The following is a 17,471-nucleotide window of genomic DNA, read 5'->3' on the forward strand; positions in this document are numbered from 1 at the left end:
ATGGCTCCCGACTCTTCTTCTCTGCATCTAGCTTCCTTCCTTCTACTCCGGGGCACGCTTGCCGAGACAAAACTTCCACGGTGTTTGTCATATCAGGAGGGGCTGTAAATAAGATGTCTCAAGAGGCTTCGCCGTATTTGCTCCTCAAATTTACACTCCGTGAACAAAGATACTCCACAGAGATGTCGCTGTATTGTTTCCAAGAGAGGTGTTTTTTGTTCGTGTATTATTATTTGTAGTGGCCGCGGTGGCTCAGTCGGTAACGCGTCTGACTACCATGCTAAAGGTCCCGGGTTCGATCCCCGGCCGGTTCAAATCCGGGAACTTTTCTAACGGTGGAAGCGGCCCCGGCGCACACCCAGCGTCGAATAACATGGGTACCTGGGGGAAACCCTGGGGGGTAAAGGCGGTCAGGGGCGTGATGCTGATCACATCACCCCCACTCACGACCGGATCAAGAAAGTGTGGGGCGTTACCCCACATACGCCTTCATGGCGTGGTGCTATGCACAGGGGAACACTTTTTATTATTATTTGTTTCTTCATGGTCTCTGTTGTTTTGTGTATTTTCGATGTTGCGAATGATGAGTAGCTGACACAAAGATGTATTTTTTTTTAACTATTGCTTGTCAATTTTACACCTTCTTCGCACAGGCGCCACCAGAAACCCAGCTTCTTTTTGTTATCATATTTCTTGTTTGAAGTAAGGTTACATTTATACTTGCAATATTGAGTATTCATTTTTTATACCTATACGGAGCAGATTTTTTTTACCCGAAAAGCAGTGAAAACATAATGTTAATAATTATATATATTCTAATACTGTGTAAGTACCCGGTTTCGATTCCCGGGGTGAATGATTGCAAATGGAAATTTTCCAGCAATGGAACGGCTCTGGGGTTCACTCAGCCTGTAATAAATGGGTACCTGGGAGCAATCTCGAGAGTTAAAGGCGGCCGAAACGTGGTGCTGATCACATCACCTCCACAAATGGCCGAAATTGTGAATGTTTGTAACCGTATTTACTAGCGTTAGCGCCTTATAATCAAGGGGTCCCGGATGTGATATCCGGTGGAGCACATAGTGGTTCGTATCCCATCGTAGGTCCCGATTAAGTGTACTTAAAACAAAACAAAACAAAAAAATAAATATGGATGATGAAAGTCTGATAAAATCAGAAGAAAAGCGTAAGTGATTTTCTAATTCATGTAATCAACTAACTGTATAAGTCAATGAAAAAAGTTACACGTTACTGTTTAAAATTCAATTGTTTTTTTCAATAGTAATTATAAACAATAGTTATATTACACAGAGGCTAGTAAAAAATGCATGGCCACCGTAAATAGTGATAGTAAACTTGGAGTATTATACATTCATTTTTTATATATTTTTGTTGTTGTTGTTGTTGTTGTTAGTATTGAGATCAGATAGTGAAGCACCCCTTCGCAGTTCGCACCCTCACTGACGCCACCTCTGCCCCTTAGGGATCAGTATTATTAATTTAAAGTTGCGTTTAAGGCTATTGATTCGAATGGCTAACGTGAATTCCCGTCCATATGCGTTAACAATGTATGAGGAAGGAGTTCCCGCATCCTACCCTAGCTTGGACGGGTTGGAGGTCGGTGAACGACTTGATTTCTCCAAGGATTAGGATAATATCGTGAAAGATATTGAATATAAGATTGGGGTGTATGAGGGATGAAATTTTAAAACGGTTTTCTATGGTTGCCCCATTCTTACCGTACTCCATTCGGAGCAATGTGTGTGCAATACAGTTTAAGGTTGAATTCCAACCGCTTATGTGGCTCCACTGCGAAAGTCGAACCCGGGACCCCTTGACTACAAGGCCACTATATCGGTCTAACTATATCTTAATTGAACACAAATATATTTTTTCACCCGGATGAGTTCTTCGGTCGACTTACCATCTCGAAGCCACTAGTTCCGGGTTCGAGTGTGTGGGAGTAGTTCCTCATGTAGTCGCCGGCTCCCGTGGCGGAGTGGTTAGCACATCGCACTACGACGCTAGGGCTCCTGGGTTCGAATCCTGGCCTGGGCATGGATGTTTGTGAGTGTCCATTCATCAATTTCATCGTATCATCACTCATCCTCATCTTCGCGAATTAGCCAAAAAGTGGCACAAAAAGCGAAGCAAAATAAAGCAAATCAATAAAAAAATCATCATCTATTAGTTTTTCATCCTCATCGTCGGAGAGCAGCGACATAAAGTAAGAAAACGCAAACGATATTATTTTCTCGTAATATTAAATCCAAATTACAAGAAGTTTTAGCGAGGAACACAGGCTCGACCAAGACTCGAACCCTGGTCTCTAGTTTATCGTTCTATTACTGTAACAACTGAGCTGTCGAGCGAGCCTTGGTGTCGCCAGATTGTTGTTTTTTGAACTTTTTTTATTTTATATTTTCAAGTGAAGGCGGTTAGTTCACCTACTTTGGTAAATACGAGGGAAGTAAAAAAAATAAGGTACCCTAATTAATATTTAATGTTGTGTTCCCCAGTATAGTAGTCATTTTGAATATGTATTTTTCAAGATTCAAGTGTAACTGACATTGGAAACCGCTGCCATCAACCAATCAAAATCTAAGTTTCATCTCAGCGAAGAAGCAGCTCGCTTGTAATATAACATTACATATAAATTAGGGAACTTTACTTTCTGACTTCCCCTCGTAGATATATGAGGGCGTTTTGGTACTAGTGACAGACGTTCCCATATTGGAGAAGGCGCTACGAGAAAAGTGAAGAAGTCTTTCCTCGTGAGACACAGAACGGTGTTTTTCAGTTCCTGGTCGCCAGAACCTATTTGTCGACCTTGAGATGGAAAAGAACATAACGTAGGTGAGCTTCATTGCATAACAAGAAAATCGTCCACAGAATATTCCCATGCAATTTGCATCTGTCGCTGCGGCGTCGGAATTCGGGGTGCGAGGCCAGATGCAAGGGGCGCCAGAATGGCGGTTTCTTTACATGTCAAGGTGCAGCTGGACTTTGGGGTCTGGTCCGGGGCACAGCCGGCTTTCACTAAAAGCCAAAACTAAATGCTAAGAGTTCCTAACCTAACAACATATGCATTATTAGCCCTAAGCGGAATTGTAGGTTAGGAATTGAAACCTGTAACGTAATCGTGAAGTTTGTGTGTATGAGTAAGAGCATATGCTCGTGCATTTAATATGCAAATGTAAAGGCTTTTACTTTTACAAATCCTATTGTATGCGCGCTCTTAACGTATAGTCAGAAATCCTTGCGTGTAAGATAATTCTGTACAATGTCTCTCAAAAGCTTTAGGACAACGACAATTTAAACTAGGCAACCCAATATACGCAAGGCGTTGGTGGGTTGCCTGTAGAGTTAGGCTCAATTTCAGGTTAGCCACATGCAATGAAACAAAAAAAGTATTATTGTATATATATAAAAAAATCACTATTATATCGCAAATGACAAAATTCTTTCTGAAAGAAAAAGAAATAGGTTTTCTAGCATTGCATCGCTGATGACTCTACAGAAAGGAAAAGAGGTAAGAGGAAACGAAAGGTGACAAAGGAGAGGAAACAGAGAAAGCGAAAGGAGAAGAGGAAAAGTAGAGGTGAGAAGAAAGAGAGGATAGACGAAGAGAGGTGAATTAGTGAGAAGAAAGAGAGGATAGACGAAGAGAGGTGAATTAGTGAGAAGAAAGAGAGGATAGACGAAGAGAGGAGAATTAGTGAGAAGAAAGGAAAAAGATTCGAGGAGAGATGAGGAAAATGGAGCAAAGAAGAGAAGAGAGGAGGGGAGGAGACGAGAAGCTGGGAGTGGAGAGTAGAGTAAAAGAGAGAAGGGAGAAGAACGAAATGAAGAAGAAGAAGAGTGCAGTGGAGTCGGAAATCGAAGACAGGAGATAAGAGGAGTGGAGAAGAGTGTGATGGAGACAAGATGCGAGAAAAGTAGGGAAGGCGATATGAGATAAAAGCAGAGGAGAAGGAGAGGAAAGAAGAAGGAGGACTCCCTTCTCTCTTTTACTCTACTCTCCACTCCCCGCTTCTCGTCTCCTCTCCAAATTCCTCTTCTCTCATCTCGTTTTCCTCATCGCATCTCCTCTTGCTCCATTTGCCTCATCTCTCCTCGAATCTTTTTCCTTTCTTCTCATTACTTCTCCTCTCTTCGTCTATCCTCTCTTTCTTCTCACCTCTACTTTTCCTCTTCTCCTTTCGCTGTCTCTGTTTCCTCTCCTTTGTCACCTTTCTTTTCTTCTTATCTCTTTTCCTTTCTGTAGAGTCATCAGCGATGAAATGCTAGAGAACCTATTTCTTTTTCTTTCAGAAAGAATTTTGTCATTTGCGATATAATAGTGATTTTTTTATACAATAATACTTTTTTTTTTGTTTCATTGCATGTGGCTACCCTGAAATTGAGCCTAACTCTACAGGCAACCCAGCAACGCCTTGCGTATATTGGGTTGCCTAGTTTAAAATGTCTTTGTCCTAAAACTTTTGAGAGACACTGTACAACGACAGTTTAGTTCTGGCCTCGCCACCGACGGTCCTATGTTCGATTCCTGGCGTGGACATATGGGTTTCTTTGTTAGTTACCTTTTGTCATTTCCATCCAATCAGTCTTGTCGTTGCGATTACCTGGAGAGGCACAAAAGTTATACAAAATAAGTAAAATACGTTGGAAATACCATCTTAACTCGCTTCGTGTGTTTTCCAGGGACGGGCTATGGCTCATCTAAAATCAGGCATTCCCACCCTGGGAGGTTAGCCCATCGCCGTGCAGTTAGGCAACACACACGACGCATTGCAGAGAAGCCAATATTTCAAGATATAAGTGTCCCATTTTCTTTGCCGGTGGCTGTACTGTACACACACATGGATTTTCCCGAAGACTGTGCGTGATTTGCTACCTGCTGTTCATACAGTGGCGCGCGAGTTTTCATACATCAATGTGGACTGTGCAATCTTCCCGCTGCACAGTAGCTTCTACTTCTCTTTATGCACTTTACATGTAGTTGTTTCAGATAATTTAATCATTTCGTAATGTGCTGTGTCCATGAGTCTAAATAATGGTTGTGCTCATTTTCTTTTTCAGGCGGGTAAAGTTTTCATCGGTTTCCTGACAACGACATGAGCGACGCTGGTGGTGGAGAAGTATGCGGTACGTAATTTCTTACCTTAAGGACTAAGTTTCTTAACTTAATAATTACTAGTAGTAGGACTTTTTTGGTCTAACATATTAAAAGAAAAATATGCTCCAACAAAATAAGTTTCTAAGTGATAAGTAGTAAATAGTCTTATAGCTCGCTTCCTGAGAGGAACTGTTTTTATGTAGGAATAAAAAATAGACGCGAAGCAAGTAAACAGTATGGAATTTGAAAGTATGAAGGTCTATTTTCTTCCAAATATCAGTATGATGAGATATTTCACTTCGTGTTAGTTAGTTCTCTTTATGAATCCCGAGTTGCATTGCTGTGTACAGAAGTTTAATGAACCTTTGCATTGATAGAGTGTGCGTAGCCAAATAACGTCTGTAGACTCTCCCAGCACAAAATTTCAGATTTTGAAATGAGCGACTCGGGAGTAAAACTTGATAACCCATAAAAGTATGAAACCGAGGTAAAACTTCGTCCGTTTCATTGTGGCTTAGGGTTACTCAGATGTTTCCGCCTTTCAGCGACTACTGAAGGAACCTCATTCACTATCGTGCAGCAACTGAATCCAATGTTAACTCAATTTTGAAATGGGTGTAGATTATCAAGTTTTACTCCCGAGCCGTTGAAACGAACATCTGAGGACGGGGGATATGTCACACTCTAAAACGTATCTCTCAGAAGGTGATTCTTGTGATGGTAAGAAAGAAGCAGCTGTGAAACCGAGCGAACAACATTAATTTCAGTATGCCGCTCTGTTTTGTTCTTGGCCTATACCAACTGGCTGACGTTGTGTGGCCCTAGTCCAAGGAAACGTATTGTGATCGTTGTCACTGGATTCCAAAGAATGACAGCAGTTGGCAGTCTAGTGAAACAGATATTTATAAGTTGGAGATACACACGCACACCCTTTATATGTATATCTATTCATACGCGCACGCACACACACACATACCTATCTGTGCAGCCTAATACTTTGTGTAGTGCGTGATTTCAGTCGTATATACAGAGTGAACCAAAAGTAGGTGGACAGTAAGTGTACAAGAAGAGCCTCGGCAGAATTGAGCATTTCACAAACCTCTATTATACGAATCCTGAAATCTATTGGGTTGAAAGCTTGTCGTCCACGGCTAACTCATGGCTTATTGGAGGATGACCCAGACAGGAGGATGCAATTTAGTGAGATCATGCTGAACGTTATCATTTTCTGTCCACATACTTTTGGTTCACTCTGTATATTTTTTCGCCTTGCAATCAAGAATTCCCGAGTTCGATTCCCGGCGGAGACTCACTGTACACTAGTTGTGATCCTACTTTGAACTGTAGCTCCAGTTCCGATTAGCCTATCTATGCATAAAGTGGACTTACACTCAACTCCTGAAAGAAACTTTCGTTTTTTTTCGTTTCCTATTGGTTTCATTGATTTGATTTAATTTTTGTTATTTAGCGTCTCTTTTCTCCCACTTTTGGCTAATCGCAACCATGATGATGAGTGATGATATTATGAAATTCACGAAGTGACACTCACAAGGAACACCGATGCCCAGGTCGGGATTCGAACGGAGGTCGGCCTTTCCCCCCCCCCCTCATGTGTACAGGTTGAAATTGCTCTTTTATTATATGTATTTTGGAAATTATTTTTCTTATGCAACTTTGCTGGTCGCACGACCGAGTGTTCATATACATAATTAGCCTCCTCGGCGGTCGAGCATTTTGAGCCATCGAACCACGATCTTGCCACCGAAGGTGTCAGGTTCAAATCCTGGTCTAAACATAAGTGTTTCTTCACCAACTTCATGTAATCACCCTTTCATCTTCATCGTCGCCTTTGGCAAAAAAAAAAGACAGAAAAAAGTGGAAGGAAGGGTACAATTGTGTACAGGGACAGGTAAAACATTGCGTGCATTCCCTTTCAGTTACGTAGGCCCACATGTGCTGCTCGACTTTAGCTGGCGTGGCAAGGTGGGATGCTGAGGTGATTTGCAAAAAGGCGAAACAAATTTTTATTTTCGTCGGTGACCGCGAACGGAAATACCTCTGCCAAGCCTTCTTCGCGTCCTACAGTTGGCCGAGTCAGAGAGAAGAAAGGCCGGGCACATCAGACACTGTTGCTAACCTCTGAAGCCACGACTTAACGGTGGTTCTTGAGTCTGTTCTAGGTGAAAGAATTTCTAACATAAATGCTGCCAAAATCACACTAATTAAAACTGTACTTTTCCTTAGTATCGACTAAATTATTATTATTACTCAATATTTCTACACAATGTCACGTGTTTTTCAACATTAATAATGACCGGTTAAGCATTGTCAAAGCAAGTATTTATTACACCTTGACAGTGGCGGCGATTGGGTCTCAGAACTGGGGTAAGGGAGGGGCAATAACAGTTTACTTTCTCTTGGTGGACAAGGCTTAGCATTAGAAGGCCATAATGCGGAGGCATCTGACCACAATTCGCAGCCACTGGGCCTTAATACAGGGTATCCACATGAAATCTCCTTGATTTCAAATTACAATTCTGAGGAAACTATTCGGCATAGAGCCTTGCAGTGCAACTCAAAAAGTTTTTCTTCTTCTTTTTCTTAATTTAGCGTACTTCTACGTGTTCTCCTTTCGTAACCATCAAAATATCTAGCCGATACTCGATCTCGACCCATGTGCGCACTAGCATGTCAGGTGTGATTGATGGAGTGGCTAGGAACTTGTAATACCGAGCCTTAATTGTCTTTATATCTGGTGGTTGTCTTTCAAACGAACGTCTGAATTGTCTTTGGACTGAAATAGGCGATTTCGTTTCCGCATATCACACTACGTACTGCTCTTTTTAGTTGCTTTACATGATGCCACAAACCGCAAGGTCTATGTCGAATTGTAATTTGAAATCAGGGAAGTTTCATGTGGACACTCTGTATAACGTCTCTGATTTTAATCTCACATCCAACTTGTGAACGTAGAGTAGAGTAAAAAGCAAAGTTTGCGACATAGGTTTAATTACTGGCCTTGAAATGCGTGAAGCGATGCACTGCTTGTATCGCACACGGCTACGTTGCATGTATATATTTGTGACGCACAGCTCGCTTCTGATTAGTTATCATACGGGAAATGCTAAGAATAAGGAATTTTGATAAAAAGATAGTTAATGTTTTCGTTTATAACTACCGTTACTACTTTTTCCTTTATCACATAAAGGTAAAGTGTTCCCCTGCGCATAGCACCACGCCATGAAGGCGTATAGGGGGTGTGGGGGTAACGCCCCACACTTTCTTGATCCGGTCGTGAGTGGGGGTGATGTGATCAGCATCACGCCCCTGACCGCCTTTACCCCCCAGGGTTTCCCCCAGGTACCCATGTTATTCGACGCTGGGTAGGCGCCGGGGCCGCTTCCACCGTTAGAAAAGTTCCCGGATTTGAACCGGCCGGGGATCGAACCCGGGACCTTTAGCATGCACCACAAATAATTCTGAATTTGGAGCTTTATTCTAATTAAACCAAAAAAGTCGAAGTCAGATTCCAATCGATTTTAGTACAAAACAAAAACATAAAGTACAACATTGGTAACACACTCTTATCTATATAAATATGTTATTTTGCGTTCAATAAAAAGGCATGTTGGATACCAGATAATATTTTCTAAAAAAACTAAAACCGTAAACTACAATGAAGTTGGTCAGTAATTAGTCGGTATTTCGTCAGGTTTTTTTTTCTTGTATTCTGGTTAGTTGTCACCCTTCAACCAGTTTCCACCCCATACCTCTCAGTATGAAATCGATTTCCTTTCCTCGAGCAGTTTGCCTTTTTTTAAATAATTTTACTTATTTATTTACTTATCTGTAACAGCCGGCCCCGTGGCGGAGTGGTTAGCACATCCCGTTACGACGCCAGGGGGCCCGGGTGGGTTCGAATCCTGGCCTGGGTATGGATGTTTGTGTGTGCCCATTCGTTAATTTAACCATATCATCACTCATCCCCATCTTCGCAAATTAGCCAAAAGTGGCACAAGACGCCAAGTCAAATAAAGCAAATCAATCAATCAATTATCTGTAACAGAGATTTTGCTCCAATTACAATACAGGTTCATAGAATAAGGAAAATTCATAAATACCAATTAGAGCAATATAATAGATTATAAGAGAGAAGAAGATGGAAAGAATAATGAAAATATTAGGTTCGTTTTGCCAGGGAAAAGTTATCACGAAGCACTTTATATTATTAAAGTATAGTTTCTTTTGATCGCTCTATCTTGGTGCGTTCGGTAGGTCTGCTTGGTTCAGTAGATCGTTTGGATCTTATATTTGTTTTTATAGTACTTAATTGTTTTTAGCAGATCGTTAATATATAAAAGGAAGAGTAATTGATTGATGAGTGGAATTAAAATTGTTGGCTACGTCGGCACATGTGGCCATTTTGCATCCTTCAGTGTATACAGGGAAATATACCCTTTTCTAAAATTCTTACTTGAGCCTTAATAAAGGGGTGTAAAAAAACCCTCGAGAAAGGTTAGAAGTGCAAGGTTGTAAAGACAAACACCTCACAGACAGAGGAAGAAACCAATGGTCGAAGATTGGGGCCCTGGAATACACAGGAGTAGACTCTGTGTGACATATCCTGATTATAATCTCAAATTGGGTGCGTTTGTTTAGGTAAGAATATATTTTTTTTGATGATGTTGATATTAACGAGATATGTTGATAGTATGTAATTTCAAGTGGGTTTCCCTTTTAGAAACCAGGACAAACTTTGCTAATTTGCGAAAAATCAGAAAGAAATTGCGTTTTTAAAATACTGTTGTAAATGTAACATAAAGGAGCACACGCTAGATTGGCACGACCTTTGATCTGGACCGCTAGATTTCGGTGACTAGTTTCTTTACAGCTTCATTGTATTCTGCAATAGTGATAGTATCTGTTAACAACGTTTAAGATACTATCATGTTATATGTTGTTAGATATTGAAGGATTTGGAGCATGAGCTTTTTGAAAAAACTTCTGCAAATCTATTAGTAATTCATGTGTCTGTTTCCGATGTACAGGGTGTCCGGGCTAGAGGTATACAAACATAACTGCTTATAATGCGAAAACTATTCCCTCTATTGTCTCGTGGTGAAGCTCAGTCGACATACCATCGATCCCGGATATCAGTATTCCACTTGTACGATCAATCGTGCTGTTGAGTCACGCATGCGCAGAACTGCCTGGCCACCGAGGTCCCCAGATTTAAAAAATAGACTTTCTTGCATGGGGCTTCATTAAAGTTGTTGAGTACAACAGCAAAGTTCACGCTAATAACTCTTCAGATGCTGGTCAACACTTGGCACGAGCTTGAATTATCGTTTGGATATCTGTCGAGCTACAAATGGTGCCCACATTGAGTGTACTAGCGTACATAAAAACTTTGAGTTACTTTGTACCAAACCGTGTATTATTGTATATCTCTATCCCCGACACCCTGTATTACCCTTACATATCATATAAGCTAGATTTCTATTGTTATTTTCTTACTTTTCCCAAAAGGTTTAGTATTGCTTATTCAATTTTTCTCTATTTCTGATACATATGATTTGTATGCTACATGTATCATGCTTTTGACAATATTCTGAATATTTCATATTTCTTCCGTATATATGTTTTCCTTGTAAGCCTTCTGTTATATTCTGTGTGAACAGCATGATTTTTTCGGTGATTTTTTTATTGCGAGTACAACCGGAATTTTCTCAACACTGTTCTCTCTCGGGACAGCGTGTGAAAACGTTCCTCGACAGTGCACGGTCTCCAAGAGACATAGACCTTGAGGTTTTTTAACTACAGGGAATTCCGCTTGTTGGCTACATTTCAAGTTTCCGTGTTTTTCGTTCGTCTTTGAGATTAGAGCGTTAAATATAGGTAGCGTATCGCCTTGCCGTGAAGGTCCACGGGGGTGTGTGTAGGTGAGGCTCCACGCGTTCTCGATCGCGGCCGTATGTTGAATCCATTTCGATAACTTGAATTTTAATTAACGCTGGACTCCTTCGATTTGATTCGGAGTTCGAGTCTCAGCCAAGCCACCCTGTTTGTTCTTTTAACATCAAAATCTGGGAGATTAAAAATAGTAGTGTTTCTATTGAAATGTGTAGCTTGTGTGTGGGTGGAGGGAACCGGAGCATAACTCACTGCCTACGCTCAGCACCGTCGCATATAATAGAGCCTTCTGCAGAAATATTTATAACATAAAATAAAATTCAATATGCTGACCAAGGCAGAAATTTATTTTATTATAAAAAATATATACAAACGTAACGTTTCAACCTTCTAGCAAGGTCTTCATCAGACTATGTACCAAGTACAAATGTAACAAGGTACAAGAACAGGACGATATATATACACAAAAATACTCCCACTCCAGACTATTAGAAAGTTGTTCTGGAACATACTAGCAGGTGGCTTTCCCTTGTCAACATTACTTTCACCTGAAAGTGAATGTGGTTGGACTCTTTATCTCATGCTCTATTTCCTTCATTCTTCTTCCTTCTTCTCCCCTCTTTCTCTCTTGTCCTTTCCACTCTTTCTAAGGCCTTCCTTCATTCTTTATTTATCATCAGTCCCCCATTCCAGTTCATTGTGTCTTCTTCACCTTTCTTCTCTATTTCCTTGGACTCCTTCCATTTTCTCACTAGTATTCTCTTCTCCCTTCCTATCTGCTTAGCCTCATCCCACTCTATGTCATGTCCTGTTTCTCTCGTGTGTTTAAATATCGCATTTCTCTCTCTATTAAGTCGTATATCATCCCTATGTTGTTTCAACCTGTCTTTCAGCCTCTTTTTCGTTTCTCCTATGTACACACTCTGACATTCTTTACATTTCACTTCATAGATAATACCTTCCTCTTATCTGTTTTCCTTTTTCTTGTTAGCATTCTTCGCTATTCTTAAGATGCTTCTCCCTCCCTTCCTGTAAGTTTTTATGTAGTAAAATAAATTTCTCCCTTGGTCAGCATATTGAATTTTTCATATCATGGAAACAAGGCTTAATGGTGTTATAAAATAAAAATAAACGAAATGTTTAAATAACGCAATAGAAGCTCGAATTGGTAAGTTTCGAACTCTGTAGAGATAAAGGCAATCGACCGGATATTATGATTTAATTTAGTACATAAAATGTAAGCTTTTGAGTTTTTGTTTTATATCCACTTTATGAACATGTAGACTAATTGGGATAGGTCCCACAGTTTGAAGTGGGATCTGAACCACAAAGTTCCTCCACCGGGTATCGTACCCGAGACCTCTTGATTAGAAAGCGGTTTTACCATTACACTACCGTAGATCGCAGAATTCCGCAATTCCGTCTATAACTTTTCCCACGAAAACAGAGCTTGTTCGCCATTATTCTACAATTCTACATTATCTTGTATGCTGAGGAACACTTCGTAGCAGTCTTCTACTCTGCCAGTATCCGTATGTTCCATGATCATTGGAGTAGCGTAACTTAAAAGTGAAAGATGTTGGGGGAAATGAACTTTTTGATCAATCCTCGTATGTCGACGAGCAATTCGATTGTGGTAAACAATTTAATAACTTTATTCATATTGCATTGTTTGAAATGGAAAGCCTTCACGTTTTTTATTATTCTTGCTTTTTTTACGATTTGGATTAACACGTGTTCAAGCTGGAAATTCGACGTTCCAGATTTTTTCCAGTTGCACAGAGCTATGGAAAACCTTTCTTCTTTTGATTCCCGTGCGGTCAGCGCTTACCGTTTAAATTTTTCAGAACCCGGTACATACGATTGTTTGCTCTTTGTCGAGAATAGACTTATTAAATGATGCATCAGGGTGTACTCCATTGTTGCTCGATTGTTGGGGAAGTGAAACGATTTTTGAAGACGGATTCTTTCTCGGCTGTGCAATCGGACCGAGTCTGCAAGTTTTGGCGCCGCTGGGCGGGGGCAGACACCCGCAAAACTATTATTCATATTCTGCGAGAGCGGGGTCTCACGACAATATAGAAAGTGGAGAAGGGTGGACACGCATCTTCAATCTGTTGCGCATTGCTGTATTTCAGTATGTTGAAACCAATTACTTTATAATCAATTACTATGTACAGTCACCGGCAACAAAAATTGGACACCTCGATCCAAGGCGTTATGTGTGTTGCCTAACTCTATGGCGGTGGCAGAACTTCCCGTTGAAAATTTGCTGTTAAAATCCATTTATCGCCGCAGAGTTAGGCAACACACATAACGCTTTGCAGAGAAACGAGTATTTCAAGCCCATTTTTATTGCTGGTGACTGTACATTGTTGAAAGTTACCGTAAAGTTTACAATATTCTACCGTTAAAAATTTGACAGTTTGCCTGTTAATTTACTAAAACGGAACGCAACAGTTTTTAAAATGTAAATCTAAAAAAAAAATCATTCGTAAAGATAGATAGATGATTATTAAATACAGTCGCGTGCACCATAAATCTATTTTAAGAAAATAAATCATTAAAGTTACATTAATTATTGTAATTATGTAATAGTCGTTAATACTTTAAAAACGGGTCATGGTCGTTTTTTTAACGGTAGATGGATGGCAGCGAAAATTACGGTCTTAGCCAGTCATCTTTTTACGTGGTAGAAGGTTTGATTGATTTGTTTTATTTTAGTTCGTTTTACTGCCACTTCTGGCTAATCGCGACTATGAGGATGAGCGATGAAATAAAATTGATGAAGGGACACTCACCAAGAACACACATTAGCGCGCCGTGCTAACCATTCCGTCATGGGGATTGGCACAGGGTAGAAGGAAATAAACAAATAATCTCTGTCATATATTTTAAATGACTCCATTGACATTCAGTTTTCCAACTGCGGATGGTAGTGAGATTAGATGACGTTGATAAAACAAGTCGGTTTTGTGTTATTATGCGTCTTACTCGTACAAGCCAATGACTTTACTGATTATTTTGAGATAGGTCATGTACAGGATGATCCATTGATATGTTAGGGTTATGTACAGGGTGATCGATTGATATGTTAGAAAAGTAAACAAGAGCAAGAAGAGGTCTACACGATGGCGCATGGTAGCGTTGCCGCCTTTTGACCAAGGGGTCCTGGGATCGATACCTTGTGTAGGCACATAGTGGTTCGGATCCCACTTTAAACTGTAGGTCCAGTCCCGATTAACCTTACTGTGCATAAAGTGGACTTAAAACACCAACTCAATCAATCAATCGAAGAGCATGAAGAATCTATGAGCAGTTTGTCTGAATATCAGCGGGATGTATGCCCGTGTAGGATGAACGGAGGGTTTACTGCCGATTCAGCCACGTGGCGACGAGCTACATCAATGAGTGTATTCATTCATTTATTTCATTAGTCGCGAAGTATAAACATTTTTTGCCCAAGAAAATGTAAAATAAATTACACTTTATTGCCTAATCCGAAACTATCAAGTGGTCCATGCTCCTGCAGTTAATTGAATTTCTGTTTTAAGTCTATGCGCTGATAGGCTAATCGGGACTGGACCTACTGTTTAAAGTGGGATCCACTCCTGCAATTAAGAGAGACAAGACAACATGCACATTTTCCATTATGTCTATTACGAACAGAATCCCGTAGCAGCAATGACGGCTTGGTAGATCCATTCAGGCGTTAAACCAGCGTTTCGCACCTTGCGACGGTGTTATTTCGAGCAATCAATGCCCAGAAGTATTCACTCACGGAAATGTTTTTTTCCCTCAGTCTTTTTACAACTTGCATTACGTAATTTCATATATGTGTGGTTCGCCAAAAGAGATTAAGCCATTGAAGTGAATAGGGTATTATTAGATAGTCACTTGCATAAGAGCTTACGATAAGCCGCGTGTAGCTTAGTAGCTTGACGACAATCCGTTCTAGACCAGTGCTCGTCATTCTTTATGCAATGAAAGTAGAGCTGTTCGATATCGATTTTCAGTATCGATTATATCGATATAACTAAATATTAGAGCTGAGCCGATACCGATACCAGCCGATACCTTTCCGACATATTGGTCTTTCATAGTATGCGCAAAAATGACGCGCGACACTTTCGCTGAGTCTAAGTATCCTGGAAATGTGTGCAAAATTTAAAATATCTTATTTTCCCCGAAAAACTTTATTTTGTGAGTACATAATATCTATTTTTATTCTGATGTCATTTTTGAATATTCTAAAGCAAATTTCTTGGTAAATTGATGCATGTAATTGGAGAAGAATATTTGCTAACCAATATTGATCATTATTTTTTTTAAAAAAAACAAAAAATTGCAATTATCGGTATCGGTGGTAATCGGTAAAAGCAGTGTCGGCTCAACCCATGCTAAATGTATTTGTCCGACGTTTGAATTGCAATTTTAGAGAGAAACGGAGTTTCGTGTTCCTCGTTGAATATTTATTTATTTATTTCCCTTCAACAGAGACAAGTGTCCAATTACTGAAGATAATATCAAAATATTACATTTTCATTTACAACTTGTACGTACGCACATACACACTCCCTCCTTCCTCCTTTACACACACACACACATTCACAAACATAGACAGATAATACATAATATATATATATATATATATATATATATATATGTGTGTATATATATATATACATACATACATCATGGTGACAGAACAGGCTTACTGCTTAACTGTGACAACAGAAATTTTCAGATATTTACCCATTTCATCTGAATTACACAAAACAAGTATGTATCACAAACACTGGTACAATACATCATTATGCCCGACCCTGTGGCCGAGCGGTTAGCACATCGCGCTGCGACGCCAAGGGTCCCGGGTTCGAATCCTGGTCGGGCTTGGTTTTTGTGAATGTCCATTCATCAATTTCATCCTTTCATCACTCATCCTCATCTTCGCAAATTAGCCACGAGGCACAAAACGCGAAGTAAAATGAACTAAATCAATCAATCAATCAATCAATCAATACATCATTACAAGAAACTTCAATATGACAAATCCAATTCCCATAATAAATGCATTATTAAGAGAGATACCCCTTTAACATATTCATAAATTTGGTTCGTGTCATACCGAAATCCAAGTCTACCAAATGATTTGAGATCTTGTTATATTCAAGGGTCATTTTTTGTAATGGGGAACCTTTATAAATTTCTGTTCTTGGGATTTTGTATGAGAGTAAACGTCTATTACGTAAATGACCCTGTCTCACATTAAACCATATTCTCTCTAGTATAGAACTACTGTCAATATGACCATTTATTTATTGTATGCGAAAATAGGAGTCCAAAAATAGTGGAGCGCATTGGTTCGTTCTTCAATGTGCAGTTCTCAACCCCCGTGCCCCTTTTAGAAATTAAAAATAGCGAGAATGAATGCTGCTGTTACATTCGTCATGTACAGTGACCGGCAATAAAAATGGGACACCTGGATCCTGAAATACTCTCTTCCCTGCAAGACGCAATGTATGTTGCCTAACTCAACGGCGGTGGTAGAAGTTTCCATAGAAAATTTACTATTAACATTCACTTATCGCCGTAGAGTTAGGCAACACACACAACGCCTTGCAGGGAAGCGAGTATTTCAGGATCCAGGTGCCCCATTTTTATTGCTGGTGACTGTACAAGTCAAGTCAAACACGAGGTTGTTTATTGAGCGTAAGGGGGTGATCTTTTGACAAGGCACCTGAAAGTCGACGTAGTACATCCCGGTAACTGCAATGTTTCAGGCTTACTAGGCTCTGGCGCCTGGACCCACGGTTACTATAATCCTCTGTGGTGTACTGTCATCAATTTCATCTTGTCACCATCCGTCATTCTCGCGATTAGCCAAAAGTGGCAGAAAGGCGAGGTAAAATAATCTATCAAAGTAAGGTTGTTTATGAGGACCATCTATAATATCGTTATCGCCGATATCGATGATATCTGAGCCGGACCCTGTGGCCGAGTGGTTAGCACATCGCGTTGCGAGGCCAAGGGTCCCGGGTTCGAATCCTGCTCGGGCATGGTTGTTTGAGAATGTCCATTCATCAATTTCATCATTTCATCACTCATCCCCATCTTCGCAAATTAGCCAAGAGGCACAAAACGCGAAGTAAAATAAAATAAGTCAAAATCAAAAATCGATAATATCTGTATCATCATTGTCGATAATATCGATAAATTTATGATATCGACCCTACGATATTAAAAAAAAATATATATGTACTAGATCGAGATTTGCGGAAATATCGTGCAACCCTAAATGAGAGACAGTTTTTGAAGACCAAGAATTATGCTGATAGTGCGCGAACACACGCACGCGTTCTTTGTTAGTCTTCCTTCATCAGTTTTATCTCATCGCTCATGCTCAACATTTCTATTAGTCAAAAGTGGCAGGCGCAGT

At 40.1% G+C, this 17,471-nt stretch overlaps 1 long non-coding RNA gene across 1 annotated transcript in view; it reads left to right on the forward strand.

The window, feature by feature from the left end:
* Positions 1–17,471, forward strand: part of LOC145989282 (uncharacterized) — a 53,557-nt gene that overhangs the window by 21,452 nt on the left and 14,634 nt on the right. Inside the window, exon 2 of the long non-coding RNA XR_014441819.1 lies at positions 5,083–5,148. This is a non-coding gene — a long non-coding RNA (uncharacterized LOC145989282). The remainder of the gene's footprint in view (positions 1–5,082; positions 5,149–17,471) is intronic.

Source organism: Lepisma saccharinum, chromosome 6 (genome assembly GCF_977018435.1).
Source record: "Lepisma saccharinum chromosome 6, izLepSacc3.1, whole genome shotgun sequence".
Lineage (NCBI taxonomy): Eukaryota > Metazoa > Arthropoda > Insecta > Zygentoma > Lepismatidae > Lepisma > Lepisma saccharinum.